The following is an 18853-nucleotide window of genomic DNA, read 5'->3' as shown; positions in this document are numbered from 1 at the left end:
GTGAAGCGTAGTGATCCAAAGGGGCACATGCAGCCGAATGTTTATAGCAGCAATGTCCACAATAGCCAAACTATGGAAAGAGCCTAGATGTCCATCAACAGATGAATGGATAAAGATGTGGTATATATATACAATGGAATACTATGCAGCCATCAAAAGAAATGAAATCTTTCCATTTGCGATGATGTGGATGGAACTAGAGGGTATTATGCTTAGCGAAATAAGTCAATCTGAGAATCAACTATCATATGATCTCCCTGATATGAGGAAGTGGAGATGCAAATGTGTGGGGTTGGGGGGTAGGAAAAGAATAAATGAAACAAGATGGAATTGGGAGGGAGACAAACCATCAGAGACTCTAAATCTCACAAAACAAACTGAGGGTTGCTGGGGGGAGGGGGGTCGGGAGAAGGTGGTGGGGTTATGGACATTGGGGAGGGTATGTGCTATGGTGAGTGCTGTGAAGTTGTTAACCTGGTGATTCACAGACCTGTACCCCTGGGGCTAAAAATACATTATATGTTTATTAAAAAATTTTTAAAAATTAAAAAAAAAAGAAAGAAAGGGTAGGAATGCAAACTGGTAGAGTCACTCTAGAGAACAGTTTGGAGGTTCCTCAAAAAGCTGAAAATAGGGGAGGAGTCAAGATGGCGGAGAAGTAGCAGGCTGAGACGACATCGGGTAGCAGGAGATCAACTAGATAGCTTATCTAACCATTGTGAACACCTACAAATCCAACGGGAAATCGAAGAGAAGAAGAGCAACAATTCCAGAAACAGAAAATCGATCACTTTCTGAAAGGTAGGACCTGCGGAGAAGTGAATCCAAAGCGACGGGAAGATAGACTCCGGCGGGAGGGGCCGGCACCCGGCAAGCGGCGAAGCAACGGAGCACAAAATCCGGACTTTTAAAAAAGTCGGCTCCACTGGGAGACATCGCTCCAGAGGCTAAACTGGGGGGAAACCCAGGCGGGGTCAGCATAACCCCAGGTCCCGCGGGGTCACAGAAGGACTGGGGGTGTCTGAGTGCCGCAGAGCTCGCAGGTATTAGAGCGGGGAAGCCGGCTACAGCGACAAAGCCGAGGAGTGAGCTCTAAGCCCGGGGTTACCTTGTGCCGGTCGCAGGCTGGGTGGGCTCGGAGCGCGGCTGGAGGCCACGGAGACAAAAGCGACCCGGCGCTTTCTCCAGCTCCAGCAATTGACTGCTTTCCTCGAGGCACGACCGCAAGCCAGGGAGGCGGGGCTGTTGGGCGCTTTGCTCTGAGAGCGCACTGAGGAGCGGAACCCCAAGCTCTAGGCTCCTCCCGGCCGGAGACTGGGAGGCCACCATCTTCATTCCCGTCCTCCGGAACTCTACGGAAAGCGCTCAGGGAACAAAAGCTCCCGAAAGCAAACCCGAGCGGATTCCTTAGCCCGGCCCCTGGCAAGGGCGGTGCAATTCCGCCTGCAGCAAAGACACTTGAGAATCACTACAACAGGCCCCTCCCCCAGAAGATCAACAAGAAACCCAGCCAAAACCAACTTCGCTCACCAAGAACAGCGGAATTCCACAGCAGGAGAAAGCAAATCTTATCTGGACAAAATGACAAGGCGGAAAAACTCACCTCAAAAAAAAGAACAAGAGGCCGTACCGAAGGCTGGAGACCTAATCAATACGGACATAGGTAACATGACAGATCTAGAGTTCAGAATGACAATTCTCAAGGTTCTAGCCGGGCTCGAAAAAGGCAAAGAAGATATTAAAGAAACCCTCTCCGGAGAGATAAAAGCCCTTTCTGGAGAAATAAAAGAACTAAAATCTAACCAAGTTGAAATCAAAAAAGCTATTCATGAGGTGCAATCAAAAATGGAAGCTCTCACTGCTAGGATAAATGAGGCAGAAGAAAGAATTAGTGACATAGAAGACCAAATGACAGAGAATAAAGAAGCTGAGCAAAAGAGAGACAAACAAATACTGGACCACGAGGAGAGAATTCGAGAGATAAGCGACACCATAAGACGACACAACATTAGAATAATTGGGATTCCAGAAGAAGAAGAAAGAGAGAGGGGAGCAGAAGGTATATTGGAGACAATTATTGGAGAGAATTTCCCTAATATGGCAAAGGGAACAAACATCAAAATCTAGGAAATGCTAAGAACGCCCCTCAAAATCAATAAAAATAGGTCCACACCTCGTCACCTGATAGTAAAATTTACAAGTCTTAGCGACAAAGAGAAAATCCTGAAAGCAGCCCAGGAAAAGAAGTCTGTAACATACAAGGGTAAAAACATTAGATTGGCAGCGGACCTATCCACAGAGACCTGGCAGGCCAGAAAGAACTGGCATGATATATTCAGAGCACTAAACGAGAAAAACATGCAGCCAAGAATACTATATCCGGCTAGGCTATCATTGAAAATAGAAGGAGAGATAAAGAGCTTCCAGGACAAACAAAAGCTGAAAGAATTTGCAAACACCAAACCAGCTCTACAGGAAATATTGAAAGGGGTCCTCTAAGCAAAGAGAGACCCTAAAAGTAGTAGATCAGAAAGAAACAGAGACAATATACAGTAACAGTCACCTTACAGGCAATACAATGGCACTAAATTCATATCTCTCAATAGTTACCCCGAATGTTAATGGGATAAATGCCCCAATCAAAAGACACAGGGTATCAGAATGGATAAAAAAACAAAACCCATCAATATGCTGCCTACAAGAAACTCATTTTAGACCCAGAGACACCTCCAGATTTAAAGTGAGGGGGTGGAAAACAATGTACCATGCTAATGGACATCAGAAGAAAGCTGGGGTGGCAATCCTTATTCAGATCAATTAGATTTTAAGCCAAAGACTATAATAAGAGATGAGGAAGGGCACTATATCATACTCAAAGGGTCTGTCCAACAAGAAGACCTAACAATCTTAAATATCTATGCCCCTAACATGGGAGCAGCCAACTATATAAACCAATTAATAACAAAATCAAAGAACTACATCGACAGTAATACAATAATAGCAGGGGACTTTAACACTCCCCTCACTGAAATGGACAGATCATCTAAGCAAATGATCAACGAGGAAATAAAGGCCTTAAATGACACACTGGACCAGATGGACATCACAGATATATTCAGAACATTCCATCCCAAAGCAACAGAATATACATTCTTCTCTAGTGCACATGGAACATTCTCCAGAATAGACCACATCCTGGGTCATAAATCAGGTCTCAATCGGTACCAAAAGATCGAGATCATTCCCTGCATATTTTCAGACCACAATGCTCTGAAGCTCGAACTCAATCACAAGAGGAAATTTGGAAAGAACGCAAATACATGGAGACTAAACAGCATCCTTCTAAAAAATGAATGGGTCAACCAGGAAATTAAAGAAGAATTGAAAAAATTCATGGAAACAAATGATAATGAAAACACAACAGTTCAAAATCTGTGGGACACAACAAAGGCAGTCCTGAGAGGAAAATATATAGCGGTGCAAGCCTTTCTCAAGAAACAAGAAAGGTCTCAAATACACAACCTAACCCTACACCTAAAGGAGCTGGAGAGAGAACAACAAAGAAAGCCTAAACCCAGCAGGAGAAGAGAAATCATAAAGATCAGAGCAGAAATCAATGAAATAGAAACTAAAAAAACAATAGAACAAATCAACAAAACTAGGAGCTGGTTCTTTGAAAGAATTAATAAGATTGATAAGCCCCTGGCCAGACTTATCAAAAAGAAAAGAGAAAGGACGCAAATAAATAAAATCATGAATGAAAGAACCAACCAACACCAAAGAAATACAAACAATTATAAGAACATACTACAAGCAACTCTACGCCAACAAATTTGACAATCTGGAAGAAATGGATACATTTCTAGAGACGTATAAACTACCACAACTGAACCAGGAAGAAATAGATAACCTGAACAGACCCATAACCAGTAAGGAGATTGAAACAGTCATCAAAAATCTCCAAACAAACAAAAGTCCAGGACCAGATGGCTTCCCAGGGGAATTCTACCAAACATTTAAAGAAGAATTAATTCCTTTTCTCCTGAAACTGTTCCAAAAAATAGAAATGGAAGGAAGACTTCCAAACTCATTCTATGAGGCCAGCATCACCTTGATCCCAAAACCAGACAAGGATCCCACCAAAAAAGAGAATTACAGACCCATATCCTTGATGAACACAGATGCGAAAATTCTCACCAAAATACTGGACAATAGGATCCAACAGTACATTAAAAGGATTATTCACCACGACCAAGTGGGATTTATTCCAGGGCTGCAAGGTTGGTTCAACATCTGCAAATCCATCAATGTGATACAATACATTAATAAAAGAAAGAGTAAGAACCATATGATACTCTCAATAGATGCTGAAAAAGCATTTGACAAAGTGCAGCATCCCTTCCTGATTAAAACTCTTCAAAGTGTAGGGATAGAAGGCACATACCTCAATATTATCAAAGCCATCTATGAAAAACCCACCGCAAATATCATTCTCAATGGAGAAAAACTGAAAGCTTTTCCGCTAAGGTCAGGAACATGGCAGGGATGTCCGTTATCACCACTGCTGTTCAATATAGTACTAGAAGTCCTAGCCTCAGCAATCAGACAACAAAAAGAAATTAAAGGCATCCAAATCGGCAAAGAAGAAGTCAAACTATCACTCTTTGCAGATGATATGATACTATATGTGGAAAACCAAAAGGCTCCACTCCAAAACTGCTAGAACTTGTACAGGAATTCGGTAAAGTGTCAGGATATAAAGTCAATGCACAGAAATCAGTCGCATTTCTTTACACTAACAACAAGACAGAAGAAAGAGAAACTGAGTAGTCAGTCCCATTTACAATTGTACCCAAAACCATAAGAAGGAATAAATGTAACCAAATAAATAAATCTATAAGGAATAAATCTAACCAAAGAGGCAAAGAATCTATACTCAGAAAACTATAAAGTACTCATGAAAGAAATTGAGGAAGACACAAAGAAATGGAAAAATATTCCATGCTCATGGATTGGAAGAACAAATATTGTGAAAATGTCTATTCTACCTAAAGCAATCTACACATTTAATGCAATCCCTATCAAAATCCCACCCATTTTTTTTAAATAAATAGAACAAATAATGCTAAAATTTATATGGAACCAGAAAAGACCTCGAATAGCCAAAGGAATATTGAAAAAGAAAGCCAAAGTCGGTGGCATCACAATTCCAGACTTCAAGCTCTATTACAAAGCTGTCATCATCAAGACAGTATGGTACTGGCACAAAAACAGACATATAGATCAATGGAACAGAATAGAGAGCCCAGAAATAGACCCTCAACTCTATGGTCAACTAATCTTCGACAAAGCAGGAAAGAATATCCAATGGAAAAAAGACAGCCTCTTCAACAAATGGTGCTGGGAAAATTGGACAGCCACATGCAGAAAAATGAAATTGGTCTCTTTCCTTACACCACACACGAAAATAGACTCAAAATGGATGAAGGACCTCAATGTGCGAAAGGAATCTATCAAAATCCTTGATGAGAATGCAGGCAGCAACCTCTTTGACCTCAACCGCAGCAACTTCTTCCTAGGAACATCGCCAAAGGCAACAGAAGCAAGGGCAAAAATGAACTATTGGGATTTCATCAAGATCAAAAGCTTTTGCACAGCAAAGGAAACAGTTAACAAAACCAAAACACAACTGACAGAATGGGAGAAGATATTTGCAAACGACATATCAGATAAAGGGCTAGTATCCAAAATCTATAAAGAGCTTATCAAACTCAATACCCAAAGAACAAATAATCCAGTCAAGAAATGGGCAGAGGACATGAACAGACATTTCTGCAAAGAAGACATCCAGATGGCCAACAGACACATGAAAAAATGCTCCACATCACTCGGCATCGGGGAAATACAAATCAAAACCACAATGAGATACCACCTCACACCAGTCAGAATGGCTAAAATTAACAAGTCAAGAAATGACAGATGCTGGCGAGGATGCGGAGAGAGGGGAACCCTCCTACACTGCTGGTGGGAATGCAAGCTGGTGCAACCACTCTGGAAAACAGTGTGGAGGTTCCTCAAAAAACTGAACATAGAGCTACCCTACGACTCAGCAATTGCACTCCTGGGTATATATCCTAAAGATACAAATGTGGTGCTCCGAAGGGGCATGTGCACCCGAATGTTTATAGCAGCAATGTCCACAATAGCCAAACTGTGGAAAGAGCCTAGATGTCCATCAACAGATGAATGGACAAAGAAGTTGTGGTATATATACACAATGGAATACTATGCAGCCATCAAAAGACATGAAATCTTGCCATTTGTGACGACGTGGATGGAACTAGAGGGTATCATGCTTAGCGAAATAAGTCAATCGGAGAAAGACAACTATCATATGATCTCTTTGATATGAGGAAGTGGAGATGCAAGGCGGGGGGGGGTTGGGGGGAGGTAGGAAAATAAAAAATGAAAAGATGGGATTGGGAGGGAGACAAACCATAAAAGACTCAATCTCAAGAAACAGACTGAGGGTTGCGGGGGGGAGGGGGGACGGGAGAGGGTGGTGGGGAAATGGACATTGGGGAGGGTATGTGCTATGATGAGTGCTGTGAAATGTGTAAACCTGACGATTCACAGACCTGTACCCCTGGGGATAAAAATACATTATATGTTTATTAAAATAAAAAAATTAAAATAAAAAAAAAATAAATCCCAGATGGATCAAAGATAAAAAAAAAAAAAAGCTGAAAATAGATCTACCCTATGATTCAGCAATTTCACTACTAGGTATTTACCCAAAAGGGTACAGAAATACAGATTCAAAGGGATACATATACCCTGATATCTATAGCAGCATTTTCAACAACTATGGGGGAAGCCCAAATGTCCACTGACTGAAGAAAGGATAAAGAAGGTGCGGTGTATAAATACATACAATGGAACATTATTCAGCTACCAAAAAGAAATAAAATCCTGCCATTTGCAACAATGTGAAAGAACTAGAGGGAATTATGCTAAGCAAAATAAGTCAGTCAGAGAATGACAAATACCATATGACTTCACTCATATGTGGAATTTAAGAAATGAAACAGATGAACATACAGGAAGGGGAAAATAAAATTTAAAAAAAGGACAGAGGGAAATAAGCCATAAGTGACTCAATTATAGAGAACGAACAGGGTTGATGGAGGGAGGTGGGTCGAAGATGGGCTAGATGGGTGATGAGTATTAAAGAGGGTACTGGTTATAATGAGCACTGGGTGTTGTATGTAAGTGATGAGTCACTGAATTCTATTCCAGAAACCAATATTGCACTATATGTTAACTAACAAGTTTTTTTTAAAAAGGAAAGAAGGAAGGAAGGAGAGAAGAGCATGCTTAGATGATGAGATTTTGTTTGGAAAGCTTTTTGGAATTTTCTTTAATTCAAGTAATCCAGAAAATTTGTCTCAGAAGGCTAATTTATGACATGTAAAATTATTTTTATACAGAACTACCACTTTTTGGAGAAGTCTTCACTGTAAAGAACTAATTTTTAAAAATATTTTGTTTATATATTTATTTGAGAGGGGGAGAATACACAGGGAGAGTGAAAGGGAGAAGACGACTCTCCACTGAGCAGAGAACCCAGGACCCTGAGATCATGACCTGAGTCAAAGGCAGATGTGTAACCAACTAAGCCATCCAGGCACCTCAAGCCATAAATAATTAATTTCTTAGGTATGAAGATTAAGAGGAAAACACTACTCATTTTCCATGGAGTAAAAGGAAAACATAAATTGTAATTTATTAAAAAAAAAAACACCTTTCTGGTTTTTTGGGCTCCTATGGCAATGTGTAATCAAGATTCTTTTCCCACTTCTCTGTTTTTATCAATGACTTCTTTTCTCATCCTGATTATCTAAAGGGGTAAGCCATTCTTTAAGGGTGTGTTCTGAGTCATCTTTTCTTTCCCTACATTTTCTCTCTGGACCACATCATCTTCCCCCAGGATTCAAATATGGCCTCTATGTAAAAGGCGCTGGAACTGGTATTATTGATCTTAACATCTCTCCAAAGCATAAGACGTTTCCACCACCTTTGAGTATAGCACACACACATACATTAAAAAAAAAAAAAAATGCAGCAAGTTCTCAGGGAAAAACTCTCTACTGAATAAATTCCTAACTCCACTACACACTATAAAGACTTCTGTGATCCTACTGCAATTTAATTTCCACCCAATTCCTGTTCTATTCCACATCAAGCATCCTATACACTCCAGTGAAACAGAGCTCTTCACTGTTCTCCTTACAATACTAATTCACTTCCCTCAGCATGCTCACCTTATTTCCACACCCTACTCAGACTTAAATGGGAATGGTTTACAAGATGATTTCACAAACTTCAAAACTACACAAAATGCAAACCAGATGTAAATAGATCCTGAAAGGAAGTTACCTGCAGCAGTCAGAAAATTCACTTTTGTTCAGAATGTTGGCAGAACCTCAAGCCTGTTCAAAACAAAACTTATTTTCTCCTTGATGCTCATATCTTTGCACTCTACTTGCTTTTCCAGAGAGGTAATTTTCTCTTCTACATTTTCAAATTCCTCATACATTCACTTCTTGCTCAGCCTTTCTATACTATTTCCCAGGAATTAATCAAGCTTTCTCTTTCTCTTTTTGAGGGGCTAGGAAGAGGCCATTATTTCCGTTCCTTCTTTTCTCTTCATCTCCCTCCTCTCCAATCTCATTCATCATTTGATTCTATACAAAAAATGCTGGCACACAATAGCCATCTGTAGCAACCACATTGAATTTTATTTCCCTACCTTGTTATTCTCTAGTCTACTTCTAAACAAATATCGACATGACACTCAGATTAGATATCAGAGGCATCCTCTAATATAGCATATGTATGAGTTCGCAAGCACATGTACAAACACACATAGACACACACATACACACACAGACACATATGCAATGTTTGGAACTTTTAAGTTATTAACTAACTCTAGACTCACATTTTTATTTTTGGTCTGTTCTCCCCAGATTAGCTAGTTCATGACCCATGAAACCACTCTAAGCAGAGCCACCAGGGGAAGTTATCTTGATCTCATCGTCATTTCTCAGGAAAAAAAATCAGAGTGTATGTGAGAAGGCCAAAGGTCCAGGATGTGGAAAAGGATTCACTGCAGTAAAGTCTTCAAAGGAGAGAATGGGGTGATAATGTTACCTCCATTTTTTTATCCTTTTGTTGATTTCCTTTTGGACCTGTCAAATGAGGTGCTGAGATGAGCCCTCTCCTTCCTAGAGCTCAACAATCGAAGTCAAGATTCTACAAACACCCCCAGGATAAAGGAGATAAAGCCCAATGGGGACAATGTAAGGAAGAAAGTAGTGCAGGGCTTATGGATTCCATTACTGGATACAGCCCAACTTGGACAATGAACTGCAGCTTTATCACTACAATAGCAGCCTCCTTTTTCCACCTCTGGGTGATGAAAGGCTCCAAGCCCAGATGTCTGCAAAATGAGTAAACAAGGCTGACTGCTCTCAAGTGGACTCATCTTACACTGTGTTTATGAGTTAGAATACGTGTGCAACAAACCATGAATCATCGGCTCTGATTATAATAAAACATGTTATCATCCACATCTCTACAAAGTGGGAGAGGGGCTTGATAGTATATTAGGGTGTGGTAGAAAACAAGAACTGGGAAGGCAGGCAGTCCTGGATTTCAACCTTACTCTTGTCACCTAAGAGCTTAATAACCTCAGACAAGTTAATTTAACATCTCTGAGCTTCAGTTTCTTCATTTAGAAAAACCAGAGGCGAAAATACATATTTCATAAGGTAGTTGTGAGGGTGAAATGAAATGACGTAAATGAAAGTGACTGGTGCAATGTAAGAAACATGGTGGTGCTCACTAGCTGTTTCCCCTCCCCTCTCCACACTCGCTCTCCACTGTACTATTGTACACTCCCTATTGTACTACTTCTATCATTAGTGGGAAAGCCAGGTGACAGCTATCCTCCTTCCAAGAAACTGGTGATAACATAAGCATTCAGCACAAGGCTTAGCCTCAATCACTCAGCAAATATTGTCCTTGTTCTCCTTCAATGTGTGAGCTAGTTATGGCCTCTGGGCATCTAATACCTAAAAACTGCCCCCAGATTCAGAGAACTATAAGTTAGTAATGATCCTCTAGCCCCTTACTACTCAAAGTGTGGTGTGTGGACTCACAGCATCAACATTATCTGGTAAGTTGTTAGAAATGCAGACTCGCAACTCCACCTCAGACCTACTAAAATAAAATCTTATTTTAACAATCCCCAAGTATATGCATATTTACAGGTTGAGATGCATTACCCTAGCCAAAACTCTGGAACCCCTGTACCAATTAAAAGCAAGCAAAACGCTTCCTATTTAACTGTCAAATGCAAAAGTTCACATATTGGAACTGAGTAGACAGACTCCACTTTCTTGTTTTAATGTCTACTTTGCATCAAGGGTGAACACTGCTGACACTAATGCTGGATTATAAAATGTTGGTACATTTAGGAGGTAAGATGCTGTGGGCAGTAGTTTGGATCACAGCTTTGGCTTGGTTACACAAATATGAATTTAAATCTTAGTTCCACTAATCATTAGCTATGTGAATTGGAGCAGTTTCTCATCTACAATATGGAATTGATAATAATACCTACAGTTTTTTGTGGGGATTAAATGAAATTAGGATTACAGAGGGCCTAGCACATAGTAAGCCCTCAGAGGTGACAGAGGTAGTATGTATGAAATGATATAAGGAAATTATAAGGAAAGGGCTTCTGAATATTCAGACTTCAAAACATACATCAAATTTAGCTACTGCACTGGTTCACTACTAGGGCACAGAGGAATATGATCAGGACCTTCAGCTTTCACAGGACAAGGGACTCTCCCCTGATGCATTGACAGAGATCACCTATGCTCTAAATTCTGTTCTCACAGGTTGTTCAAGAACAACTGATAACCAGCCTCTGAAAATTCATCCAAACCCTGTTAGACACTTGGGAAAGTTAGAGGGGAAGTTGGATACATTATTTTCACCTTTTCTTCAAAGTTTTCTACGTTCTATACTTGATTTAAATTTTAACTTTTAGGGGGGCATGGGTAGCTCAGTCATTAGGCATCTGCCTTTGGCTCAGGTTGATCCTGGGATTGGGTCCCATATCGGGAGGCTTGCTTCTCCCTCTCCTACTCCCCCTGCTTGTGTTCCCTCTCTCACTGTCTCTTTCTCTGTCAAATAAACAAATAAAAATTAAATAAATAAATAAATTTTATCTCCTGAAAATTTTATAAGGCCCAATCATCTCACCTTCCTGCTTGTACCCCCAAGTACAATTACCTATTCTTTCATATTGATTATTCATACTCAATTATTCTTTCATATTGATGAATACAATTCCCATTCAGTTAATATTGGTTTCCCCCCAGGGTTGACATAAGAACCACATAACCAGCATCTATTAAGTTGACCAGTGATAAAGTTTAACCAATAAATTCTTTAAGAGGTTAGAAGAAAAAAACTGTCTCTCCATAAAATACACATACCTCTTTTTGTCAGATAATAATAATTATATAACTAATGATGCATACCTTTTGAACTGGTTGCTAAGGTGTTCTGAGATAAATAAGCTAATTCACAGCAGCATTATTAGCTCAAGTGGTTTGTATATTTGCTATAAAATTATATTGACAGACATAAAGTAGATTTGAATAAACAGAGGTACTATATTATTGGATGAAAAAATTCAATACTATCGAAAAAATCCATTATCTCCAAATTACTCAGAAAATTTAATGAAATATATTTAAATTTCTGGGGGATTTTTTTAGAAGTTCATAAAATAATAAAGAATGTCCAGAAAAAAATTTTTTTTAAATAAGGAACCATATAATAATAATAATAATAATATATAATAATATAGTAATATAATATAATATAATATATAATATAATATAATAATAACAACAGTAATAATAATTATAAGGGTGTTAATATTACTGCCAGAATTGGCTCCACGGAATTCAAGAAACATATTTGAGTGTATTTAAGAAATTAACATACCAATAAGGTACAATTTCTAATGGTAGATAAAAGAATCACTCAATAAATGGTATTGAATAACCAACTCTAAGTGGAAAAAAAAATAAAGTTAGATCCCTTCCTCACACCTTGCATAAAAGTAACTGCTAGATGCATTAAAGATTTAAATCTAAAATGTGAAAATATGGTAGTACTTTAAAATGTAGATTATATATAATCTTGAGGTGTGAACAGATAGTTCAATCATAATCCAGTAAGGAGAAAATAAAGAAAAATATCAACATCACACTACATTAACACTGAACACTTCTGACTGAGAAAAAGCACAATGAAACATAAAGCATATGTTAAATTAAGAAAAAAATACTAAAAATCCACATAGACAGAGGGTTACTAGCCACATGTAAAGTGGTTTAGAAAAAAGATGAATACCTGGTAGAAAAATGATAATGATAAATGAGTAATAATATACAATCCACAAAAGAATATAAAATGGCTAATAAACAGATTTTTAAATCTTCTCTCATAGTAATCAAAGATATACAGATCAAACAAGATTTTTTAAAAATTTTATTAAGATTTTATTTATTTATTTACATATTTATTTACATGAGAGAGAGAGCAGGCTGAGGGGCAGAGGGAGAGGGGGGAGAGAATCCCAACCAGGCTCCCTGCTGAGTATACAGCCCAACTCGGGGCTCCATCTCATGGACCCTGAGATCATGACCTAAGTCAAAACCAAGCATCAGTTGCTTAACTGACTGAGTTACCCAGATGCCCCCAAGCAAGACTTAAAAAAAAACACAAAAGATTTTCAGACTGTTATTAAAAATTTGGGGAAGGGGCTCCTGGGTGGCTCAGTGGGTTGAGCCTCTGCCTTTGGCTCAGGTCATGATCTCAGGGTCCTAGGATCGAGCCCCGCTTCGGGCTCTCTGCTCAGCAGAGAGCCTGCTTCCCTCTTTGTCTCTGCCTGCCTCTCTGCCTACTTGTGATCTCTCTCTCTCTCTGTGTCAAATAAATAAATAAAATCTTAAAAAAAAAAAGAATTTGGGGAAGAAAGAGAAACAGAAGAAATATATTGAAGAAAATGAAAAAGTTATCAATGAACTAATTACTAGTAATACTAATAGTAAAAATGCATACTCATGGGTACTGATTCAAAAAATTATAAATAAATACACCATATTCACTCTTCTCTAGATGATTTAAATAATCTCTATTTTCTTTGGACATTATCTTTTCATTAAGTTTTTTTTTTTAAGATTTTTTAAATTTATTTGACACAGAGAGAGAGAGAGAGAGAGAGAAAGAAGGAATACAAGCAAGGGGAGTGGGAGAGGGAGAAGCAGGCCTCCCGTGGAGCAGGGAGCTCAAGGTGGGGCTCAATCTCAGGACCCTGGGATCATGACCTGAGCTGAAGGCAGACACTTAACAACTGAGCCACCCAGGTGCCCCTTTTCATTAAGTTTTAAAATAAAAACTATATACTTAAGGTATACAACAAAATCTGATATACATTTACATAGAAAAATGATTACTACAGTCAAGCTAATTAATATATTATCACCTCACACAGTTACAATTTTTGTGTTCATCAAGAGTGCACATGAAATCAACACTCTTAGCAATACTGTTCAATACAATATTAAGGATAGCCATTATGCCTGCCTTATTCATCCTATACAAGACAAAAAATTAGTGTCCCTCACAGCTCCTGGTAACTATTATTCTACTCTCTCTGCCTCTATAAGTCTGACCTTTTCTTTGGATTCTACATTTAATTAAGAACAGAATGTTTGTCTTTTTCTGGCTTTTTTTACTTAGCATATATTCATCCATTTTGTTGCAAATGGTAGGATTTCTTTCTTTCTCATGGCTGAAATATGTATCTTCTTTATCCATTCATCCAATGATGAATATTTAGGTTGTTGCCCTATCTTGGCTATTGTAAATAATGTTGCAAAGAACATGAGAATGCAGTTATCTCTTCAAGATACTGATTTTGTTTTCTTTGGGTATATACCCGGAAATGGGATTACTGGATCATATGACAGTTCTGTTTTTTTAATTTTTTGAGGGACCTCCACATTGTTTTCTGTAATGATTGTACAAATTTACATTCCCTCTAACAGTGTCACGTTCTTGCCAACATTTGTTATCTTTTGTCTTTATGATAATAATTTGAGAGGTGTGAGGTGATACCTCATTAGGGTTTTGATCTGCATTTCCCTGATGATTGGTTATGTTGAGCACCTTTTTATATACCTATTGGCCACCTGTATGTCATCTTTTTGAGAAATGTCTCTCAGGTCCTTTGCCCATTTTAAAAATCAGGTTGTTTTCTTATTACTGAGTTGTTTGAGTTCCTTATATATTCTGGATGTTAACCCATTATCAGATACACAGTTTGCAAATATTTTCCCATTCCATTGGCTGCATCTTCATTCTTTTGATTTTTGTTTTGTTTTGTTTGATGTGCAGAAGCTTTTTAGTTTGATGAAATCCCATTTCTCTATTTTGCTTTTGTTACCTGTACTTTTGGGGGTCATATCCAAAAATCATTTCACAGACCAATGTCAAGAATCTTTTTCCCTTTTTTTCTCCTTACAGTTTTATGGCTTCAGTTCTTACATTTAAAGCATTAAACCATTTTCAGTTGATTTTTTAAAATTATATTTATTAACATATAATGTATTATTTGCTTCAGGAGTACAGGTCTGTGAGTTACCAGTCTTACACAATTCACAGCCCTCACCATAGCACATACCCTCCCCAATGTCCATTTTCAGTTGATTTTATGTGAAGTGAGATAAGGGTCTGATTTCATTCTTCTGTGTGTGGAAAACCAGTTTTCCCAATACCATTTATTGAAGAAACTGTCCTTTTCTTATTGTGTGTTCCTAGCATGTTTGTCAAAAATCAACTGATGATAGATGCATGAATTAATTTCTGGGTTATTCTGTTCCATTGGTCTATATATCTGTTATTATGAAAGTACCAACCATCAACCATCAACCATACTGCTTTGGTTACTATACCGTTGTAGTATAGTTTGAAATCAGGTAGGGTGATGTCTCCAACTTTGTTTCTGTTTTTGTTTTTTTTTTGCTCAAGATTGCTTTGGCTATTCACAGTTGTGTGTGTGTGTGTGTGTGTGTGTGTGTGTGTGTGGTTCCATATTAATTTTAGGATTTTTTTTCCTATTTACTTAAAAAAAGTCATTGGGATTTTTATAGTGATTGCATTGAATCTGTAGATCACTTTGGATAAAATTTTCATTTTTATTAATATGGAATTGGATCAGCATAATTTTAACTTCTAAATTTCAATTTTATTATTATCACACTTTTCCACTTATATATCTGTGTTAACCAATTATTTTTCCTTAATCAACATAGACTTAAGTTTGTTTGCCCTTCCAAAAACTGTATTCTAGGATTATACACTCAATTACTTTTTTCTTTTCTACTTCAGTAATTTCTACTTTATTCTTCATTAATGTCTGTCCTACCCCAAGTCTCTTTGGTTGCTTTTAAATTGTATATACTGCAAATGCTTAGTTCACTTATTGATTCTTCCTTCTTTAATATACTAAAGGCACTTAAATTTATAAGTTTTCCTCCATATGAATTTATAGCTACATCCCATACATTTTGATACATAGCAATTTCATTAATTCCTGAAGTTTTTAGTTCTTCTTTGAAAACATTTTTAAATAGATTATTTAGTCTTTTTGTGGCTTAATACTGTTCATTTTTTATTTTTAGATTTTTTGCATCATTGTCAAAGTAAAAGTATTCATAGTTTTTTTTTGGCATTTATTTAAGCTTTCTTTGCATTCTAGGATATAAGCAAACTCTGCAACTTTCTTTTGATGTTTGAAACACATACACTCTCTGTTACTAGAGTATGAAGTTCATATATATTTAAATAAGGTTACCAGTGATAGTGTTATCTCCTCTGTCTTTTGTCTTATTAGTCAAAGTCTCAAAAAGTATGCAAAAGCCTTTTACTATAATTGTGGTTTTTTAAACTTGGAATTTCTAGGTTTATTGTTTTATGTATTTCAATATAATACTAGTGAATGCACAGGGGCATCAATGCTACAGCTTCTTTGTAAAACATATTTGAACAATGTAAAATATGAGCCTTGTGAGTGAGGGATGATGGCAGAGTAGGAAGATCCTAAGCTCACTCCCGCACATGCACCAAGGCAACAACTACATGTAATGCCACTCACTTAAACAATCTGAAGATAATCAGAACAGATCCTCAACTGTTAAAGCCATAAAGAAAAAGCCACATCAAGAAGAATAGGAGGGGTAGAGATGAGATCAGAAACCAACCCCCCATGTAGCAACCCACAAGTAGAGGGGCTATCACAGCCACAGAGGGTCCTCCCTAAGGAGCAAGGGCATCAAGGGAAATACAATGGGAATAAGAGCCTCCACAATACCTGGCTTTGAAAATCAGTGAAACTTAACTCTGGGAGTGCCAGATGGCTATAGGAAACCAAGAGTCTGCTCTTAAAGGGCCAGCATAATATATCACTGAGCCTGAGATCCCGCACAGAAGGAGCAGTTTGAAAAGAACCTGGATTATACATAAAAACGATTTATTGACTAATTTCAAGGTGTCTTCTGGAGGGGGGAGCTTTCTCTGGGAAAGAAAATACTCATAGATGTCATTTTTCTTGCCCTCATTCAGCCTAGTTTCCTAGATGCTTGCAGGGGCCAGTTCTGACAATATTTACCTTGTTAGCACTGCTTGCCCCACCACTGCTTGCTCTGTGCAACCCTTAAAGCAGGTCCTGTCCTGCCACACCTGGCGGACAGTCTCAGTCAAAATCAGCATGTCCCCAAAGTGACCGTTACCCCCACCACACTTGGCAAGCAGCCTCAGCTGGGACCTGCATCCCTCCAAAGCAACTCCTGCCCTGGGGAAAATGGAGCAGCCCTACCCAAAAGCACACCCACAGTAGGTAGGCCTCTCAGCCAGCAGTTCCAGGGGCTGGCCCTACCCACCAGCACGCCTACAGCAACTACAGCCAGACCTCTCAGCCAGCCATGCTGGGCCTATTGCCAGCCCTGCTCACTATTGCACCTGCAATAGTTGTAGCCTATCATTGTAGATAGCCCGGCTGAGGGCCAACCCTATTCACCATCATGCCCACAGTAGTCATAGCTCAGTCACAACAGGAGGGTAAACAAAACCCATGCATGGGACACAAATGGAGCATCTAGTTCTGGTAACAGGAGGGAAGGGTTGCTCCACTGGGTCCCAGAGGACACCTTGTATGTAAGGCTACTACTTTCAAGACCAGGAGATGTGGCTCATCCACCTAATTCACAGAAATAAACACTGAGAGTGAGACAAAAGGAGGAGAAAGAGGAATATGTTTCAAATGAAAGAATAAGACAAAACATCAGAACAAGAACTAAACAAAAGAGACATAAACCATCCACCTGATAAAGAATTCAAAGTAATAGTCATTAAGATGTTCACTGGACTTGAGATAAAAGTGGATGAATTCCATGAGAACATTAACAAAGAGACAAAGATATATATATATATAAAAAAAAACAATCAAAGCTAAAAGAACACAGTAACTGAAATGAGAAATACACTAGAGAAAATCAACAGCAGACTGGAAGATGCAGAACAGATTAGTGATCTGGAAGACAGGATAGTAGAAAGTACCCAAGATGAACAGAAAAAAAAAAAATGAGGTTAGGTAAAGGGACCTCTGGGACAACATCCAGTGTACTAACATTCACATTATAGGGGTCCCAAAAGATTAGAGAGAGAGAAAAGGGCAGAAAATTTACTTGAAAAATAGCTGAAAACCTCCCTAATCTGGGAAAGGAAATAGACATGCAGGTCCAGGAAGTAGAGAGAGTCCCAAAAAACATAAACCCAAGGAAATCTACAACACAACACATAATAATTAAAATGTGCCAAAATAAAGATAAAGAGAAAATCTTAAAAGCAGCAAGAAAAAAGCCAATAGTTACATATAAGGGAAACCCAAAACAATGGGATTAATACTCAGCCATAAAAAAAAACCAAAAAACAAAAACGAGATCTTGCCGTTTGTGACTACATGGATGAACCTTGAGGGTATTATGATATATGAAATAAGTCAGAAAAAACAAATACCATATGGCTTCATTTATATGTGGAATCTAAAAAATAAAACATGAACAAATAAACAAACAAAAAAGCACAAACAGACCCATAAATAGAGAACAAACTGGTGGTTGCCAGAGGGAATGGGAGGGGTGGGCAAAACGAGCGAAGGGAAGTGGGAAATACAGGTTTTCAGTTACAGAATAAATAAGTAATGCAGATGAAGGGCAATATAGGGAATATAGTCAATGGTATTATAGTGGGAATATAGGGAATGGTATTACAATAACATTGTATTGTGACAGACGGTAACTATACCTGTGGTGAGTATAGTATAATGTATAGAATGTCAAATCACTATGTTGTACATCAAAAAAAAAAAAAAAAGGGGGAGGAGGAGGGGAAAATTTTTTAAATAAAAGTAGCAAGGAAAAAAGCAAATAGTTACATATAATCAAAACCCTATAACACTATCAGCTCACTTTTTTAAAAATTTTTTAATTTTTTATAAACATATAATGTATTATTAGCCCCAGGGATAAAGGTCTGAATCGCCAGGTTTACACACTTCACAGCACTCACCATAGCACATACCCTTCCCAATGTCCATAACCCCACCACCCTCTCCCTACACCCCTCCCCCCGGCCACCC

This window comes from Martes martes (genome assembly GCF_963455335.1).
Source record: "Martes martes genome assembly, chromosome: 1".
NCBI lineage: Eukaryota > Metazoa > Chordata > Mammalia > Carnivora > Mustelidae > Martes > Martes martes.
The sequence above is the reverse complement of the archived record's forward strand: the minus strand, read 5'-3'. Positions refer to the sequence as shown.